We start from the raw sequence: 21,917 nt of genomic DNA, 5'->3' as shown, positions 1-21,917 counted from the left end.
CAGAGAACTGTCCTCAGACGTGGATGGAGTATCCATCGGCATGTCAATGCATAAAGCACCAGCACCACTCTGCTTTTCTTCAAAACGGACGGACCGAAAAGCGGTAACACACCCTCTGCTACGAACTTTATGGGTGCCAACTAAACGATTATAGTATTCCCCCGCCCCACTCCCTTGCCCACTCCACAGGTCCCACAGAAAGCGGATCGTCTTCGAGGGCAGAAACACAGCCGAGCGATATCTTATAACGAGTGCAAATGAATCAAAACTAACACGAGAGCGCTTCCTCTGGCTGGTGGAAGACGCACACGAAACATATGGCCCGGCATCGTCGCATTTTCACAGGCAATCTTTCTTCCTTCGATTCGCTGCGAAAGGTCGAACTAAGGAATGCTTTTGTTGCCAACCACACACGCTCTCTCTCTCTCCCTCGTGCACTAGCTTCCCTAAGCTGCTCCATAATAACGGTTGATGACGAGCGATGATCATGATGGCGCTATCGATGCATAAGCAGCAACCCTCGGCAACACATCGGACGACGACGTTCGGTCGCGTTGAACAACCGCCAGAGGGGGGAGGGGGGGGGGAGGGCGTGAATTGATCGATGAACCTTGTGAGAACGGGAGAGGGGGGACACTGGGTTGAGGACGGGCATGCTGGAATGCTAATAGAATAAAATGAGTCCTTCCTGCGCTCGGGAGTTTCTTGTCGGATCTCTCGTTTCTTGTTAATTTCTTTCGATATACCATGCGGCGCTTCGGGCCAATGGCAATATGGGGCCAGCACGTTTAATGCCGTGATTGGCTGGCGCGGTGGCGTGGGGTGTGTGGGACACATAATCTTACGATTTCGTTTGCCCTCGAAAGACCAAAGGACACACTGCAAGCGTGCACGAGCTTGCTCTTATGGTCGATGGTGTCTTATGGTTTTGTGCGAATGACACACGTGGTGCAGGGGCGGCTCTTGAAATAATATCGAATTGGTGTCGTTCGGTGCGACCATCGCTCGGTCGGTTGAGCACTCGTTGTCATGCGAGCGTTTATCATCGAGGGAGTGAACAGTTGACGCTGTACAAACAATGAATAGGAGGAAAATGGTTATGTCCTTAATTAATTTTATGGCCTTCCTGCATAAAAACCATATGGAAATGGGACCGTGCGAGTATGAAAAAGGAACTGTTTATGAAGACGAGTTAGATTCCTGTACGATTCCTGTAAAAGCAGGATTTTCATTCCTATCCTTCTCTGAATCTCTTTTTCTTATCTTCACAAAATCCAATGAATGAAACGAATTGGAATTAGAGACCGTGCCGTGTCTCTAAATCATACAAAATTATGATCAATAAATTAGGATGATCATTCAAGGGGAAGGAAATGCTTGCAGTGCCGTTTCTTGTTTTTTGCACCACCTCACGGTGGCACGATGAATGGACACGGTCACAGTAGCAAAATCCCTAAAACTGGGATAAAATACAATCCCAGATCAGCAGTTTTAAGCGGCACCAACCAGCAGCCGTGCTGACAGGTGAAGCGACCTGTTCAAACAGAAAACTCACAAAACCGCTCCAAATCCCATCATCCCAGCCTCCCATCAAGCGTCCTGTGAATCCTGTTGATTTATTTAGGAGGAGGGCCTACACAATTCAACTTTACGATGCTGTTGATTTATAGGCATCTCATTCCCACCGTGCTTCCTTGTGGCGTTTTTTTTTGCCATGTGTTTTCGATTGAATATGAACCACCTACGGGGAGCAGGAGAACACAATTACCTACCCCATGGCATGAGGAAAATCCCTAAAGAAAATGGGGGAAACCGCTCACTCCCTGCCGCGCAGTGTAACAAAAAGTTGTACCAACATGACAGAGGCACCAACAGCGCAGGAAGCCCGAAGAGGAAGCAGAACAATAAACAACACTACACAACTCATCAGGGAGGAAGGAGGTCAAAGTTTTTGATGCTACTGGGGTACGGGGGTCCCAAAAAAAAACACCGAGTAAAGCCGGAACTGGACCTAAGCCTTTCCCATCCTAAAAATGGTTGAGTTTCTGCTGCTGGTGGTAGTAATAAAAAGGCTAGGAGCTTCCATTTTCCCTGTTTTTTTTTCGAGCTCGAGCACATCAACCACAAATATGCGTTGGGCGTTGTTTACGACCGTTACGAGGGAGGGATGGGCGAGATGGTTTTAGCCTGGCATGATTGTGATGCCCTTTTGTGTTGCAAAAGCAAAAACTAGGGCCCCCGTTCCTTCCTTTGTCCTACGAGAAAAGACACAAACAGCTTGATTGTGTTACACCCATTGACAAGGACTGTAATTCTTATTCTAGCTGACATTTAATGCCCCTTTTTCTCGGCCATGCTCTCGTTATACACCATTGAACAAACACACATCCACACACACACGGGCAAGCCACTACTCCCCCTGAAACCTGGATCGCTACAAATTGGATCACGGCGCAAAATGTTCCGATTCCGGATTTTCCATTTTCCGTTTTCATCATGTTCACTGTCAATTTCAATTTTCTTATCAGCCGACAGCCGATCCGGTCGCTGCGTCGAGTTTTGGGCGAGTGAAGAAAAGGGAACAAAAGGGCAAGAGTGAAAGCTGAACGGGGCAGCGATGAGCCTAACGATCAGCCGGTTTTGATGGTCCTCCTAACATTGCCTACACACATTATCCAAACCGGAGCGGCCTGGATCAATCAGCAGTGGGTGCGATGATGAGGCTTTACCATATACACGCAAACACACACACATAAACTCCGTGAAAATGGGTTGGAACATATTTGGGTCGATTTGGACGGGTCTGGGAAAGGCTACCAAACAGGTGTGGTTGTTGTGATCTAATCTCATACCGGGCGGTACGCCGCTAATCGGACGGGATGTATGGAAACGATTTACAACATCCCGCTTGTCCAGGTGTCAAGCAGCTTGCTGTCAGACTAAATTTACCGATCGTTACACACACGCAGACACACCGTGGTTCGAATTTTGGCTGACCAACCAAGCAAGCATTGAAGTGGTCGTAATGCAATCGCGCGCCTAAATGTATGCAAACCGCACAACGAAGTTGGTTTGACGTGGATTGAGGGTATGCAATGCAAAAAGGAATTTTACGCTTCATCACGCCAATGAACCACTGCGAAATGGGTACAAGCAGCCGTGTTTATATTTAGCAGCTCGGAAAGCACACCATTTTCTATTTCTGGGGAAAAAATATTGCAAAAAGCCTTCCCCTAAATAATCGATAAACGTCCATCGGACAGCATTGCTGAACGCGTAACGGAATAATAAACCGAAATAGAACACCACTTGATGAAGTAATTGCTCTGGTAAGTGGGAAACATTACTGCAAACGAGCCTGTTCTATCAGATTTGACGTATCCACTGTACGTGGTCTTACTTCCACTAGAATTTATCCACCAGCTCTCACAGCCTAGTAAAACCATCCCCGTTCCGTTAATTGAAAAGCGATTCGCCCGTCCCAACCCTCGGTGCTTACCTTTTTGCGCTCAATCAAGCACAGGCCATATTTTCGGAGCAAACACAGCCCAAATGCATGACGTTGGTGCTCGGTGCGTTCGGGGCCTGTACCACCACTCTAAGGCGGATGATATCACACTCCTACCACTCACATTCCCACTCGCAAGACACACCACCTTGCCGCGTGCCAGATGGACAGATGCCTTCCGACGTTTCAGCGTGCTCGAGAGCAAGCGAACACAAAAAAAAAGCAAGCAGTCAAAACCATCATCTCCCACACGAAAATCTTGCTCGGGGCAAGAAGAAGCCCGAGGCGACTCACGCAAACACAGCAGTACTAGCTCCAAAAAAAAAAAGGCCCTTTCCACATCCTCGGAGAGTTTAAGTACTTCATCCCGTGCGTTGAGTTATTCTTTTTCCAATCAGTAGCATCAGTCAGAATAAATTGAATTTGTTTTGCCCTCCGAGGCCGCCAGTGGCTACGCTTCCCTTCTCGATCCTTCACTGCGCGGGGCAAACGCTTACCGGCCTGCCCTTGCGAGTTGCAAAACATCGGGAACCGCATAATGTATGCTTGCGCACGGCAGGGCCCAAGAGATGCTCGAACACACACACACACACATACACATACAGGCCCACAGCAGAAGGCAAAAAGTATAATAAATGGATAGTAGACAAGGGAACACCCACCTCTTGCCTTGCCGTGGTCAGGAACGGAACGAGCGCTGGCTAATGCTTTTAGGCCAGGTTATTTTGCTCGGTTGACGCTCGGCGAAGAATCGAGGGCGAATTGAATACTACGCCCATGGAGCCTGTTTTTGGGCCCGGTCTCGCTCGGTCAAGTGTACCCCGAACCAGTCAACCAGTGCGCTAGCTGCCAGCTTATTGCTACTGGAAGCACAACAGGCTCGGCGAGGCTGCACAGCATTCTACGCAAATCGTTCCGCAGCTCCGTTTCCAGGCGGGATAAACGAACCGACCCAAAATGGGGGCATCAAATCTCGGCCAGCATGCTCTCCTTCCTTTGTGTGTGTGTGAGTAAGGAAATGGAAAATGAAAAACCTCACACACAACACAAGAAGCCATCAGCAATCAGTCAACAGTAGACACAAGAGCAGCAAGAACATTGAAAGCAGCTTGCCGGCAGCTTGCCCAACCCAAACCCACTATCTGATGGTACACACACACACACACACACACCCGCAAGCATCTTGTAGGTGAAGATAATTTTCCTATTTGCTGCAGCCCTGCCAAGGTAGGTGCCAGTACGCACCCAACCTTCGACCTTGTGCGATTGTGCGTGAAGCGTCAGAGCGTACGATGATAATATCCTGACAAATATTGCCGTAATAATTTCCACCGATCCATCACCTCGTGCGGGAATGCAGAGGGAAGAAGAGAGAGAGAGAGAGACTGGGACGGCTGCCATCCCAGATGGGTGGATAATGCGCCGTCCCTGAAAGACGTGTCGGTCTTATCGGGCAAATAAACATCTCCTCCAGGTGCGGAAGACACCGTTTCCGTGTCTGTACCCACTTTGTCTGCGGCTTGTAGCATTCTGTCCTGGCGGCTAGGCCCCCACAAAGCGAGCGAGTGTTTGTGTAACTGTACAAATTGATAATTAAATGTGCGATAATGTGGTTAGCTTAAGTGTTCGTTTACGAGCGTAATGGCGTTGGGCTGAGGGGCTGAGAAAGTTTCCCTGATTTCGCAGACCGTATGGAACAACTTTGCTGCCACTGGAGCAAGCAGGCTTTTCTGTGTTTGCTCTTTACTTTCTGTCTCGCTCTTTTTTGCTCCTTTTCCCTGAGCGTGGTATAATAGACCAGCTTTTTATGACGTCACTCACAACACAGACAGCTCAACTGGGATGGAAAAGAGTTCGGCACGCTTAGTGAAGAGGATCGCTGCCGCATAAAAAGAGCAAAACTTCCATCGAAACACACAACAGGGGAAAAAAAACTAAACCCTGTAAAGGCAACGTTTATTGATTGTTTCTCGTTCAACCCTACGTAGCCCGCTCCCTCCCGTGACTGCTAATCAATCAGAAACGGTTTATCCCAGCTCGGCACACCCGAGCACCACTCGAACGCCCCTTCTGCTCGATGGGATGTGGATCGGTTTTACCGCACTAGAGGTAAGGAAACATGTACAACTTACCTTTGAAATTCCTCCAGCTTTTCCCAACGCAATGGTACCGTCGCTGCCTTTCCTTTGCGTTCTCTTCTCTTGCTCTCTCTCTTGCTCACTCTCTGATACACCTTTTGTTCGTGGTGTAAGGATGCTGCTCCCTAACCGATCACCGTTCTACTTAATAATCCTTTATTTAAACCATAATAAATCCACTTAATAGATTATCCCGTTCGCCATACACTCACTGCCACACAAACACACACACACACGCCTCTCTTCTTCGAGGGCTCCTCCACTACCCTCCGTCACCGGGGAACGCACTCATCCTGCACCGAGGAACACACCGTTGCTACAGGAACCGGTTGGGTTGGGAAACTGGGCACACAATATGATCGCCTATTTCTCGCTTTGCCTGCAACTTCAAACCATCAACCATATCACCTCACCATTTTCTCAACCCACTTTTTCACACTCCAACACACACACACACACGTGCACACTTTATCAGGGACACACACTAACGCGCTGCATGGTTGTACCGTTTCAAAAAGGGGTTCCGGATTGCTTGGATTTTTCCTCTCACGCGCGCGGACAGGCAAGATGGTAAACGGTGCCCATTCCCTATTGCCACTGATTTAAACGCACACACACTCACATTTACCACTGCTCGGAAAGTGAGCAAAGGGGGACTCGAGATGGAATTCAATGCGGCGGTTAGCGGTCACACCCTTTTCGCTTACAGACAGCCAAAGACGCAGGAGACAAGCGATACGCACGATGGTTGCACTTTGCACTCGAATTTTCCCGTACTTTTTCTTCGGTTTTGTTTAGAAGAGTGTTTAACGTGCTGGAAACGATACCTATACCGTAACGCACTGTTCCGAGGGTTTCGGGTTTCAATCAATACGCTCCTTTCAGTCTGGGTATTGCTTGTCTCTTCACAAACTGGGTACATTCGATGGAGTTTTGCTTAAATTCCTGAGGGGAAAAATCGATCTCTTCCCTTTTGCATAAGGTTACACACACACACACTGTCACCACATTCAATTACATCGCATCGATGAGTTCCGATCAGCTTACCGGTCTTGCTGGTGATGTCGTTGTCACGCTTGCTGATTAAAATTCGACCACAGCTGGGCGCCGGCTGCTGCAATGTGGCAATGTGGAGTGCATCAATATACCCTTGCGTGCTTCGTGCTCGTGATTAACCATCCTCCGGGAACGCACACAGACACACACACACACTGTGGTGAAAGACTGAGCTGTAATTAAAAAGCAAAACAAATGGAGGTGGTTTACTATTTTTTTTTTTTCGATCAATCCAAACGCAAATACCTTCAAACGATTATCAAGAACAAACAAAGTCTGCCCTATGTATTCATTATGGGTAATGAAAATCGCATGTTTTACCGTTCAATCCCGCACACTCAATACCCCTCTTTTTTGCGGAAAAAAGTGTCTCATCAGTGTCCAATCACAATAACCCGTGGGTCTGCCCATTTCATCGTTCTCCCGCCGGGTCGATTCCGGGGTGGGGAAAGCATGGGAAAGGAATTAAAGCTTAACGAACGAACGGCTGTCGTACGGATAAGCTCCCCGGAAAAATCTGTCAACCCTTTTGTGCGTGTGTGTGCGGCTGTGTGTGTGTGCCCTCCAAGCTGTGTCCGGAATGCAACATTTCCACTTCATCAGCCGCGCCCCGGTGCGGTAATGAATAAATCAGAAACACATTTCATCAATCCGCTGTCGGTGTTGATTTTTTTTTCTCATCATCAGTGTCCCCTTCCCCGTTTGTCCACCAGTGTGAGGCACAGACTGCACGCAAAGAGGCAAACAAACATTAAAATGGTAAAAAAAAAATGGTATGTTGGTTGGGTGTGTTGAACGGATTTGTTTGATTTCTCATCATATCGGATAATTAAGCAGCGTTCGGCCGCTGCTTTTGGGCTACTTTTCTTCCCGCCGCTTTACAAAAGCCACCGGGAAATGCACATTTGTATTGCCGAATGATTGATGTATCACACATAACAACCTTTGATGAGAGAAGATCACTTCATTGGCAAAGATAATTGAACGCAAAAACAAAACAAAAAATGGGACAAACAATTAATTTAGCGTTCCAAGCGCCTTTTAATCTACTTTTCTGCGAATGCCATTTGATAATGACAGTGAAACAGAACAGCAAAAAGCTTTCCTTTATCACTTTCTTTATTCCTTCCTTTATTTTATTTCCAAAAAGCACTTCCCGCCACTCTAAAAGCCTTCAATTTGATCAGTTAATTGAAACGGCGGTGGAGTTATTTATTCTACGCTTTACCCCTGGCCAATCGCTCACAGGAAATGCAACTCAACTAAATCAGCTACCGAAGCTGCATTGCCCAGTTGATTTTTTTGTTTTGCATTTCATACCATCTTCAACCATTCAGAGCGCTCCACAAATACTCCAATTAATCATTCGCTCGAATAGCCCATCCATTGCAGTGCTGCTGCCGTTGGATTGCCCATTTAATCCTAATGGAAATGACTAAACTCACACAAACTTCATCAAGTGAACTGCTGTTGCCCTTCGCCTCCCCCTCCCTCTTCCAGTGCAAACTTGCAATCGTAAATTGGTGCCAGATTTCGGTGCGAAATCACAAAATTGAACTCTAATTTGCGTCAATCAGTCGATCGTTTGCCGGATCCCGGATAAAGCGGATCCAAACGCACCGGTGTTTGGAATTTCCATCTTCCCGTTTTTGCGGGGCGGGGCGGGGCGGGGTGTGAGTGCTGTCCCTGACACTTTGAACACTCCAGCTGGAATCGGTCCTCGGGCGGCTGGAGCAGCGAGGTGCAGGACGGACCAGGAGACGAGCCAAAACAAAAACGATTTAATGCCGATACCGCCGGAGCACTAATGGATGACGCTACAGAATTCGATTAATTATCCGTAAGCCAGTAAGTCGGGGCTTGGACGGGGTTCGCTGATAGAACCATTTTAATTTTCTCTTTGAAATTGATTTTTTTTTTTTTGGGGGGAGGGTTTTCGATGTTATAAAGGATGCTGTAAAGGCCAGTGAAGAAAATAAATTTTAAATAATGTATCATGAAAGTGAATCTATTAGCAATGAACAGCTTTACAGCCGATAAAATATTCCTTCCCTTTCTTTATATGCAACGAGCAGAGACCTTATGTTAAAATCATTTGGAAATATCAACAAATGCTCCTCCCTTTGCTTTGTTATATTATTGCCACGCGCTTGTTAAGTCTTCTATAATAATTAGCAAATCAAACACGCACACACGCTACCGATGGCGTGCGAGCGCGCGCGTGTGTTTCACTTTGCTCGACGCATTTCGCTTGTTTACCTTAACCTTTGCAACCCGAGTTCCCCTACCTTCCCATCCGTGGGATGGAATTCGGAAAATGTCACAACGCCAGCTCCATCCAATGATGGGGATGGGGTAGGCCCCTTTCATTGCTGAACATGTTTCGTTAATGAATTTTGCTCTAATTAAGAGAACAATCGTCATTAATGGGCTCGGCTTCCGGTGCTCGAAACGGAATTTCATATGATGTGAGTTGCTTGTGGAAAAATTAAATAATGCAAACACAGCAATATGATTCAAAGCACATGAACGGCTTTATTTTGGTGCAGCAAGCTGTTTTCGTGCTCCCTATTGATAATAAAAAGTGTTATTTGGATTGTAAAACAAATCTTTCTATCAATGAATTATATCATGTTTCCATCGCTCACAGAGTTTTGACGAATCCAAACCAATAAATTGATGTGTAACTAAATACTCGACTTGAACCAACCGTTCACATTCCGTTTTCAACTACGGATGCCCTTCATTATCTGCAACCGGTAGAGCATAAAGGCTTCTCAAAAAATAAAAATTTGAAAAGTGCTTTCAAACATGCAATATTTATTTTAACAGTACACATGCCCACCCTGTAACACGATACCGGAACTAGCACAGTGGGTTTTTCGTGCCTGTTTGCTTCGCCTACATTGCAAGCTGCTCACGTTCGCTTTTCCCCAGCATAAAACGTCAACCCATCATCGTCGACAAAACGATACTCGTCATGCATAAGCGCGTGGAACATATGCGAAAAAATGCTCACATTCACACAAACACACACACACACACATAAACAAGCACCAGTGTCATGTTACGCGCGATGGAACGCACAAAACGAGCTGTGTATTTGTACGCTGAACAATAAACGACCGCAAGCCGCAAAATGGGAGGACGTTGGAAGATTATTTTCGCATGAAATTTTTAACCCTTTTCTTGCCAAATTCGTTGCGCAATGTGGTGGAAGATGTCAAGTAAATAACAGGCCCGCTTTTGGAACAACAATAACGGTAGCGATTCTGCTGCACGTCGTTGCTGTTGACGTCAAGTACCGGGCGTCTCCTTTGTGAAGTACTGGGCGCCTCCACAGGAATTGCTGGAAACAGAGCATGGGCAGGCGCTGAGCAAGCATTTTCTGCATCACACTTGCCTGCAACCCTCAGTTAGCAAATCAGGTGACTTAGTGTTTAATTAAAATTTTCGGTAACACTAACACCATTCCATCGGGAAATGAACTAAACGAGACGGTCTCAAAATCGAATCAATCGCTTTTACGCCGAAATGAACCGCAACCGCTTTGAAGAGCTCCAACGATCCCGACCACAATGATCTCTCTGATGTGTCCATCATATGCCTTCCATGCTTTTTTGTCCTTCTTTTATCGAGTAAATCTGTCCCACGGTCGTCTGCCTGCTAGAATATGCTCTCTGCTTCCGAACTAGTCGCGATGGCATCTATCCCGATCGCAATGGGAGAAAAAGCAGACGCAAACATACGCGCTGAGAACGCTGAGGGCATCGTTTGCAAACGGCTTCAGCTGTTATTTCACTCACCATCACGACCGGCCAGCATTGGCAAACGATGCAGGATAAACATGTTTACCACTTCAAAAAGCTTCTCCAGCTTCCACCCCTTCCCACAAGCCGTGCGGAACTGTTCGATACGTTGTCGTAACGCCTACAGTTGGATTTGAAACGAGCAGGAGAACCACCTTTGCACAGGTCAAACTAAACCGAAAATTTTCATCCCACCATCCCATTCACGGCAGACACAAAGCGTGTCCGCAGTGGACAACAACAACAACAACTACATGCAACAAAAAAAAAACAGGAAATGTTGCTGCAGCGTGTGCACCACCACGGAGCACAGATAAAATACGTTCGTTTGGATGAATCTCCGGTTTGCGCTCCAACAGCAACAACAACGCTGCGCTGCGAACATGGGCAAGAAAAGCCCACGTTTTGGCCACGGTTCAAAGAACACGGTTCGTTAGACGGAGCTGCACCGGGCTGACCGATCGGCAAATACAAATATGTGATACGTCCCTAACGAAGGGTCGTTTTCCCTTCGCTTGGACTCACGTGTAACGCCACAAAGCTTCCACAAATCCGTTCGACGGCGAAAGTTCAGACTTTTTCCGAACCCGATCCGATCAAACGACCCACGCTTTGCTATGCTATGATGCCGTAAGCCAATGACTTCACCTTTTGACCGGTTGAATCGCATGCTTGGTGTACCAGCGTGTTTGTTGCTGTGACGTAATAAATTCCCTACATCGAGGCTTTCGAGCACTGTGCAGTAGGGGTTTCATGTAATGTTGGAGTAAGTTAGTTCTACAGCGCTTCATAACGATGTTTTACAATTGATTGGCGCCTAAATGTAGGCTACATCGATCAACCACTGCAAACTAATAAGGAAGAACGAGAGGCGCTCATTTCGTTCAGGGACTCAATCGTTTAACTGAACAGTTTATAACTCACAGAAAAGAAGGCAAGCTTTGTCATCAAGATACTCCTCTAGCCCTTTATTAACTGGACACAAATTGCCCATCGAAACAATGTTATTATCTGACGATAATGATGATGATGATGATGATGTTTCCTAGCCAAATGGCATTCGACCATATCATTTCGAAAGCAACCCCCCTCTACCCTACGGTCCTTTGCGTTTGCCCTTCTACAACTCCTGCAACGACCCCAATAAATACTGCTAATTGGTGTAAATTCCTTCCCTTCATAAACTCTCGCCCTTCAAACACAGTTCATATCTTCTCCGGTAAACGCTTCGAGCCGGTCCAGGCCATACAAGTCACACCCCACAACTACATGGAGCTCACAGAGCAATGGGAAGGACAAAATATGGCCACCTAAGTTCGACCCCCCTGGCTAACCGTTCACAGGACGATAAAATTGTGCTGCGTCGGTGTTTGTGTTTAAAATAACAACAACACACTAACAACCGTCCTCGTGCAGGGCGTCCCGTTTGCAAAACGTTCCTTCCGAAGCATACAAGCGCGACACCATTTTCCTTCCCGTGGTGAAAAGTTGACCAATAGCAATTAAGATCCAGCAACGCTCCAGCGGGCTTGCTGGAAGGAACAAATTCTGCCGCTTGTCCAAGCAAACCATCACAACCGAGCGTGAAAGGGATCCATCCCGTCTTGGCGTCATAATAAGCCAGCGTCCCGTTTCCCGTGATTTGCCCTTGTTTAGCGGTGCCCTTCTGACGCGCTACGATTATAATCATAACATTGAACGACTTTTCGAAAGGTTCGCCTTTGGTTGTTGTTCCGGCCAGACCGGCCCTTTTTCCGCTTCCTTAACAGTGAAACGCACGATTCTTGGGCGGGCGCTTTCGCAAAGACGCGAAAGGGGCACCACGGGCTTTGGGGCTGGACTGTTGATGGGACTGTCGGTGAAATATTCCACCCACTTTCAGCGTCCCTTTCATCGTGCATAACATGATATAGAAACACACACACACACACACGCATACGTACACATGCTTCAATCGCAGATTTCAGACAGTTTGGAGCCGTAGCACACGCGTCCGGGCGCTAGTTTTGCTCTTTCTACCTCGAACGGGCAGCGTAAAGCACAAACGTTAACGCAAGACTGGCGGGACATTGGGCAGAGGGGGCTCGCGCTCGCTTCTCCATTTAATGTAACCTATATTTCCTGCCATCGTCGTAAGATCAAGGGTAAGACCACGCACAACCCATTTTCATTCGAGTCGAAGCACGATGTGTGAAATTTGGAAAACGTGCTCACAGCACTACGGACCAGCGGCGGATCATGAAGCATAATGGTTGGGTTTCAAACGAAGATGTTCCAGGCACACACACACACACCCACGTGGACAGGATGAAATCACTTAATCTGTAAGAGATGATGCTCAGAATGAAGGCATCAAGGAAGTGATTTTTTGTTGGAAATATTTCAAACATAAAATATGGAACAAGATCATCTGTTTTTATAAAATCAGGGTTAAAATGTTTAAATTTTTCCTTTTTTTATTTTCAGTAGTTGTGTTTTCTAGCCAAAAAAATATTATTTATACAAAACATATTAATCTGAACGCAGTTTTATTATGTTACTTTTATCTTTAGTAAACTATCCTTCTTATAAATCAATATAAAAATCAGTCGTCAAAGTCAATAAATAAGTCACAAAAAGATACAAAGAAATGTATTAATAGAACGATTAGGAAGTTGCCCATTTTAAACACATGTTGTATGTTTAAACCCTAAATAAATCATTTTACGACTTCTATTGCTACTTCTGAAAAGTAAACTACACCAAAATAATTAACAAGTTGAACTGTTGGCATACTTTCAGGCACTCTGCTAGGCTTCAATCACGCACAAATAACGCCTAAATGTAGGCTAGATCAAATACAATTGCATGATAATTAGAAACAAAAGCGCAGCAATCGGCAACGGACTTCTCAGTAGCGCAATACACACTATACATCTAGACTTGTTGCAAAAAAAAACGCCTCACTAAACGCTGTCTACAACTACTTCCCCTTCAATGAATCGACATCTCGTTCGATAAACCTGAACCGATTGAACGTGCACAATTATCCTGCACCTATGGTGCATCCAGCGCTGAACGCGTAAATGCAATGCGCATCAACATGATGTGTGCGCTCGTGCGCTCGTTGCTGATTGAAAGAACCACACAGAAACACACACACACACACTCAACCCGTCCTGGCATCAAGTGATCTCTCATAGCATCTGCCCCGCCGACAGCATTGAACTAAATACCTTTCTGTTCCCGTTTTCCCTCCGACCCACCAATGCCCCAAGCGGTCCCCACGCCACGGATAATGACTTCCGGCCAGCGAGAAATGAAGCAACTTCGAGTTCCGGTTCCGCGAACGCACACACCAAGCATTCCATTCGAGGGCTTGCACGATACTTCTCCGAAAAGTGAATCATTTTCCTCCCGGGCTCAACCTTCCTACTTCGTTCGGGATCTACCGCTGTTGCTCTGTCTCTTGTTTTTTTCTTTTTCTTTTTCTTTTTTTTTGCTCATATGTGTTTATAGTTGCTGCTTTTGCAAACTCCGGGTTCGATTTTTATCATTCTGTGCGAACCTGTGATCCGCATCCGATTCGGTCTGATGGATGTGTGAGATCCCGCATGTGTACTGCCCGTGTCCAACGCTGTTCGCCGCGCATGTATCCTGTGCCGTGCTCATACATGTGTGCTCTTCCCCTTTGGGAAAGGCGCCGGGAAACGGAAACTCCCGTGGCCGTGGCCAGCATCGGTCGTGAAATGTGCACAAGAAAAATGAACTCGGCCCGGTCACTTTGACCGCTCAATCGAAACGATCCGGGCTGCAGCCGAAAGCGAACGGACCCTTTTGCCCCGTGGCGGTGCAAAATGAAGCCAAAAACCAGTTAAGCTTACTTTCCGCCCCGGTCTTTCGCCCAGTTCCCAATCCCCTTGCGCCCTCTCCCGCAGCCTTGTTTTTTTGTGTTGCCGCAAAATTCTACTTCCGACGGGCGCTTGGAAATCGGAATTCCCTCGAGCAGCCGCGAACGCAGACACACAGCCACAAGCACACATTCACAGAGGAAATATAAATCTTTTCTATCATCAGTACAGAATGTGGCCCGAAACAGGTCCTGCTAAAATCCGCACCACCTCCTTCTAGCGAATGCTTCGATCCAAATGCCCTTGGCAGCCGTTCGGCCGGTGCCGTTCGACTGTTTGTATGCTATTTTTAATCATCGATCCACAACCGGTGGCTGCACTGGTGGAGCGGGGCACGGGTTAGGTGTATCCCAGGCGGGCTGTTCCGATTACGGATGTCATATGCTGTCCTATCGGGCCTCCCATCCCCGGAAGGGGACAGCATGAAAGGAAAGCCAACGCGAAACGAAACGTAAAGAGCCAACGAAACAAATAACCCTCGCTACCCTCACGGGCCAAAGCCAACACACACACACACACACACAGCACAGTGCAACTGTGTCACTGTCATGGGCGGAAGCGTGGCACAATCATCCGAAGCACCTACCTCCGTCTCCCGTACAGTCGCATGGATGTTGGTAATAAATATTTACCTCCAATTGGCAACTGCCAACAATGCACGGAAGGGATCGTAATGGGGAATCGGGTTTTCATTTTTATTTTTTCCTCACAATGAGGACGCTCGTGGGTGGGGAAAAAACGACACACGTCAATGAGGGGGGTAAGGGTGATGGGCTTGCAAAACCTGCTAGTTGCTGGGTAAGGGATACCTTGACCTAATCACGGGAAGGCAAATCGATACTTCGGTGTGCACTGGTTGAAACTATTTTCGAGTGCAGCTTGGGTCATAAAGCTTAAAAATGAATTGATGTTAACATAAATATGATGAAACATAACATATTCATGTAAATGCTGTGCCTACGTGGTATCTGTGGCAGGAGATTCAGAAGACTAGACTAGAAGCTTTCTTGTTTTTGAGTTGCAGCGATTTAGGCGTATTTGTACGTAACCATTTGTCAACTTTCATCCAACGCCTAAAAGTATGCAAACATATGTTTTTCATACAGTTTTTCTTCGAATTGAATTCACATTTCATACCAAAAGGTAAAAAGCCATGATAAAAGCCCATACACTGTATAAAACAATGATTTATAATTTAATGACTATAATGTAGCTGTTTGCAAGCAAAAACACTTCGAACATTGAGATGCGAACAATGAAGATTAATCACAAATTAAAAGGACTTTTTCAACAACAACAAAAAACCTTAGAATTTCAAACAAAACATTATCCTTTATAAACATACACACACACACATCAATGACAAGGCGCTAGAACACACCCCAAGCACACTCGTCTGTGAACTCAACGCTCCCGAGCGCAAACAAACGTAAAAAGCATTATTCTTTCGCTATCACCCTGTCCGTCTTATCATATTACCATCAGGCGATGAAATATTTGCTCTATGAAGTCGTAAGTGGAATGCCAAAACCGGGGACAGCAGTGTGAAAAAAAAACAAACAAAACAAAGCAACCGTGGGGGTGTACAAAAAATAGCAGAAACATCACCCAGAATGCCCCTATGGATGTGTTTATGTGCAAAAGACCGAAACCCGCATGGAGTGCGGAGCTAGTGGAGCCACGAACGGCACAGCATGTGAAGATGTTCAGTGTGCGAATGTGCTTTGTTCTGCGTTTACATCACGCAGCTTCGCATCGTAATTCATCTCGATTGCATTCGAGCATAACTTGCATAAATTTTGCAACTGCCTTCCAACGCTCGGCGCCCGTCACGTACGTAGCGTGTGAGCGATTCGCCCAGCACAGCACGCGGCATTTTGGAGCGCAAATGGATTCGTATTCGTATTCACTTTGTGCGGGCTGGCTTTTTTTCCCCCTCACGTGCTTCGTCAACGAGTCGTGTGTGTGTGTGTGTGGGTTGTTCGAGAGATGAATAATCCCGACCCCGCACGGCACCCCGCTTCGAGAAGCTTGAGCAAAAAAAAAGAGCTACTCCAAACGACGATGAAGACACTGATCGAGGATCGGATTGGTCCTTTTTTCAGCCTTTCATGCATTCCGTCGGTTGGTTTTTTTGTTTGAGAAGGGGGAGTTTGGTCGACGCTCTACTCTTTCACTCACCCGGGTCGTTTCAGTCGTTCATCTTCACTTTCGATTTTTTGCCATCATTTTTTTTAATTTTCAAAATTGATTCTCTATCCTCCACCCCTGTCCTGAACTTGGGGTATTTATTTTTTTTCATTCACTGAGAAATAAACCGAAGAACCGAATGCCAGCAGCGTTCAGCTGAGTGTTCCGATCGGCGGCAACTTTTGCAATGTTTTCTCCCCCATCCGACGTCTACCGTGCTGCGTCGGTGTGACGAAAAATGCTTCATTTTTCCTTCGTTTTTTCAACAGAATCCACAAAAAGGGGGCCTTTTTCTTTTGGTTCCCAGCTCGCAGCTTGATCATCTTTGGCAGCAGCAGCAGCAACCAAGAGCACAGGGGAAAGCGTCAGGCAAACCACGTGCTATCGTTTATAATTCATCTCTCCGCTCACGCACCAAACATAAATTGTGCTCATCCTTGCCATTTTTCCTGTTCTTTTTTTTTTTTGCTGTGCGTTCTGGTGCACTTTCCACCGCAAGGGACTAGCAGGCGGCAGAAGAAAAAAAAACATGAACTGTATGAACTGTGCATGTGTGCCTGTGTGTTTTCCCACAAATATACTCCACTTTGGCACAGACTCCGTCCACTCCGGCGGGCTACGGGCAGGTGCCCTGATGGCGCCCGCCATCTTGTGAACCAAAGAAGCAAACGAAAAAAAAACCCCCCGGCACCAAGGGACCGATGCCAACATATTTTCATGTTTACCGCGTGACCATATCGTCCCGATGCTTCTTTGCATCGCTGCTCGCTGATGGGTTTTACCACTGGCGGGCGCAACCCACCCAATCCACCCAAAAAGTGTGAGCGCTCCGTTCCGGAAAGAGCAGGCGCCAATTCCCTTGCAAACCTTGCTGGATGGATTTCTTTCTTTTTTTTTTTTTTTGGTAGAGACAGAAAATTCCTTCTAGCTGTTTACGTGCCACCTCCGAGCTGCAACCGGAAGGAAATCATAAGAATTTCTCATTTTGAACTAAATATGTACGACGGCCCAATGGGATAACCAGGCAAGCGGCAGGAACAGTGGAAGCGAACGGGAAGGATGTCTCCCTCGGTTCGGCCCACACACAAATGTCAACCCGGAAAGTTTGGTAAATTGAAAATGGTGAATCGAAGCAGAAGAAACAGGGCAAACACTGCTTGCACTGGAAAAAAGGTAGCGTGAAGCAAAAGGTTGATTAAAATTCACTTTAGCGGAGAGATTTTTGGGCGAAGCAATATTTTGCGCTATCGAACGAGTGTTTGGGTAAAAATTACAAAATAGTTCACTGATCACACCATCAATTAATTGGAAGTAGATGAGGCTTTTTGTAGAGCACAGCACTTATACACAGACTCACATTTTTGCCATTGGTTCTTGGAAATGTAAACCTTGAACCTTCGGAGGCTTTCCAATGAAACTTTCAACCATAACAGCCCCGACTGTAACTGTACACCGTCCGTTGTTGGATGGAAACAACCATTCGTTCCCATTTAACGTAAAAGTGGGCACTGAATCTTCTCAGTTAACTGGAGCGTTCTTCTTCCCTCCAATCCTTCAAATTGTTTCCTCCCAACACTTCAACTTAATTTGAAAATCTATCAACAATTTCATAAACCAATACAAAGTGAACGTTTTGAACCAATTTTTGTTGCTCATAAATTATAGTTTGTTGTTTGCTTGCACTAAATTATATTTAAATTGACAAATTAAATGCAAAATTCTGGATTCTTTTGGCAATTTGATTTACACAGGATGTAAGGCATAAATAAGCAATTTTCACATTACCTGTTTTATTCCGGAAGCAGCAACTCACTCGAAAACCAGTTCGAAGCATTCAGAAATTTCTTTCTTTCTTTTTTTTTGTTTTTACAGGAACAAAATACACTCTTCCGCGGCTTGGGATTTCAATACTTAACCGTAAATTACATTTTGTTCACATTTTGCTTTGCTTTTGGTAACTCGTGTGTGGTCACTTTCATCACCGGACGTCAAGAGTAATAGGATGTAAATTCACTTCAGTATTTGTTCAACACTGCTACTGCATTAGAAACACTTTATAGGGAAAAGAAAGGAAGAATAAAGCAATTAAGCATTCGAAGAAACCAATCATAACCACCATTTAATAATCATAAACTGTAACACATTAATTTTTTCCCGTTTTGCATAGATTCGCATCACCATCCACTGATTAACTCATTCATTAACACTCACACACACCAGTACACTTCAAATCGAATTTAACATCGCTTTCTGGCGCATTCTTTCCACCCTCTTCTCGTCTTCCAAATGTGCCACCGAACAAACAACCTTTAATCACACGACATTTCATTAGGACACACACGGGTCGTACGAACTCGCAGATGCACACGGCGTCGAACTGCATCCAGCGCCCGAGAAGCCCCAGCAACGAGCGGCCGAGTAGCATATTCACACTGCCCAAGCACCCGTGCTGGGGATGACAATTTTTCCTATCACTCGTACAACAAGCACACACACACAAGGGCAAACACATACAGATGCGTTTTTTTGTTGCTTCATCTCCATTCCTACAGTGTTTTGTGTTCGTGCCGTTCGTCGTGCCCGAAAACCTGGTGACCAAATGCTCACAGCATTTTCTCTCTCTCTCCTCCCTTTTTCTCTCTTGCTCTCGGGAAGGTTTTGCGGATGCTGCTAGGCGCGCATGCAAACCCGAATGCCCTCACCGTCGGGGCAGCTCAGCTCCTCATCAGGGCTCCTCACCGACTCGCTACTTGCTCCGCTTTTGCCCAATGGCTGGGAAAGCACCCGCAGCAGCACACGAAACAGCTGTGAGCGAGAGAGAGAGAGCGAGAGCGAGTGTGTGTGTGTGTGTGTATGCGAGAGAGTGAGCGTGTTGAAGAAGAACAAAAAAACACAATAGTCACAAAAGCTTTCGCTCGCAAAAGCTTACATAACGCAGCTGCTTTCGAGGGTTTCGCTCTTCGGAAAAAGCCAGCTGATTCGGAACGCAACCCATACACGCTCACCCATTTCACACGAAGGTTATCATCCATTTCAACACATACACACGCGTATAGATCTGTATTCAACATCCTTTTTCACTTAAACCAGGGTAAAAGGGAAAATGATGCTCCCATCAACGCACTCGATTCGATCGAAGTAAAAGGAAAGCGCAACGACAAAAAATGCCAACAAATGAATGGAAATAAAACTGCATGTTGACTTGAAGCATGCTTTAATCAAACTTATTTGTGTTAGTGTGTGAGTGTGTGTGTGTTGCATGAAAGCATGAAACTCGGGAGCAAAATAAAAACAAATTGTGTGCGAGCAGGATGGCGAGCTGCGAATCATCCGCAAATAAAAACGCAATACACGCCACAGCCAAACGTTTGCCAAGCTGCGTGTGTCTGTGTGATATTATTGCAAGAGAGCACACGAGCGAAAGGGATAGAGAGAGAGAGAGAGAGAGAGAGAGAGAGAGAAGGTTTTCTATTCGCAGGGGAAAACACGCACACACACACACACGTACAGATAATGGACTGCTTTATGACCTTCAGTGAAGGAAAACTCATGTAACCTTAAAACACCATTTGCCGAGCGGTTTTGCGAACAGTGGTTGAGTACGGCACCACCGAACCGGAACGTCGCAGGTGAAGGATAAGGGTGGAGGAAGGGTTTGTAAGCCACACAATCACACACGTGCACAGAAACACAAGGAAGGAATTGCTTCAAAGATTCAAAACAACAGCATCTGAAGCGGAGTGTGCCCTGTGATGGAATCGGTGCCGTGCGGTGGGTAGAGTCAGCAGTGCTTCCACTCTCTGCCTCTCTCTCTCTCTTTTGTAGTCACAATTATGCGTCCCATTTTTTGCGTTAACCATCTGATATACAAGATTGCCCTCATGTCTTGCGAATGGCTTAATTTTGCAGCGCAACGATTCTCTTTCAGTCTCTGCGGCAGACGAAAGGCAAACAAACCTTCTCCATGCTCAACACCCACAAAAAAAAAGACAAACAAAAAGGACATGGTAAACAAACTGCTTTCGGTATCGAACATAAAAGCTTCATTCTTTGCCTTTCCCTCGCCCCCACCACACACACACACACTCGTTATGACGTTTTCGTGTTTGTCACCGTACACTAATTATATCGAATGGAGTGGAAAGGTAGAAAAGGTACAAAGTGCGCCACACTCTCTCTCTCTCTCTCCCTCTCTCGCCCAGTTTTTCCACAAAAAAAAAAAACACACACACACACACATAATTTGATGGACGTTTTGGTGGCATAACCGCTTCCGACCAGGTGGGTACGCTGGGTGTTGAATTTCATCCTTGACCCAATCTTCATTGTCGTTTCGCACGGGCGGGGGTGGGGGAGGCGTCCGTTCCGATTTCATTTCCGAATGCTTCACTTTCATCAGAGCAAAGCAAAGGGTAGATTTCACACATCGACACAGATATCCACGTTCATGCTTTTGCAAATGTGTTGCTTTAATAGATGTGTGTGCGCCGGTGCTTTAACACAAGTGACGAGCGTTTTTTTTTTGATGATTTTTGCAATTTTATAACAAAACAATCCGCTTTCCACCAACTCACAGCAAACTCTTGCACTCAAACGCTTAAGCACATTTTATTTAATTTCTTAGAATTCGTAGCAATGTGTGTGTGTGTGTATATATATAATCAGTTAAGCCCACACACACACGCACTGCTTCATTGCTTTATTTATGTTTCCTTTTTGCTTCCATTTCCCCCCCGTCTTTATTCGAGACACTGAGACAAAAACCACCCAAAGACGGCAGCACACGGCTGCTTCGGGGCAAATTGAATCAAATATTCAATTGTTGTTTCGCTCGGCAAAATTGGAAGCAGGGCGCTGCTTGCTGGCTGGCTGGCTGGCTGGCTGTGCCGCTTGCCTGCGCGTAGAATGCGTCGATGTCGTGGAACCATCACTTCCAGCAGCAGTCAGCCAGCGATTAAATATTTATGTTTTTGCTTCCATTTTGCCCCTTTGCCCTTGCCCTTCTTGCGCCACGGCAAATGACGCACTCTGTGAGGTTCCTTTTTTACACACACACACACACACAACTGTCACGCACACTGGTGAAGCACACGGTTCAACATTCTGCGGTCCTGTCTCCGAAGCGATCGGATCATCGGTGGAAAAAAAACAGCTTCCTCGCGGTTGTCGTCTTCTGCATCCGAACGTACAGCCGTTTGGGCTGTAGCTCGACTAGCTCCAAACGCAACGGGCTGTGCGCTAGGCGTGCTCACTGAAGCTCACCGAAGCTCACCCACCACGGTGGAGCGTGGAGCGAGAGAGAGTGAGAGAGAGAGGGAGTGTACAG

The 21,917-nt window shown here is 46.3% G+C and overlaps 1 protein-coding gene across 1 annotated transcript in view; it reads right to left on the bottom strand.

The window, feature by feature from the left end:
• LOC121591778 overlaps positions 1-21,917 on the bottom strand; it is a 133,808-nt gene that overhangs the window by 111,484 nt on the left and 407 nt on the right. Inside the window, exons 2-3 of the mRNA XM_041912708.1 lie at positions 18,377-18,643; positions 5,641-6,875 (exon numbers count right to left, since the gene is read on the bottom strand). The gene's annotated coding sequence lies outside the window, so the exon portion shown is untranslated. The remainder of the gene's footprint in view (positions 1-5,640; positions 6,876-18,376; positions 18,644-21,917) is intronic.

This window comes from Anopheles merus, chromosome 2L (genome assembly GCF_017562075.2).
Source record: "Anopheles merus strain MAF chromosome 2L, AmerM5.1, whole genome shotgun sequence".
NCBI lineage: Eukaryota > Metazoa > Arthropoda > Insecta > Diptera > Culicidae > Anopheles > Anopheles merus.
The sequence above is the reverse complement of the archived record's forward strand: the minus strand, read 5'-3'. Positions and strand labels throughout refer to the sequence as shown.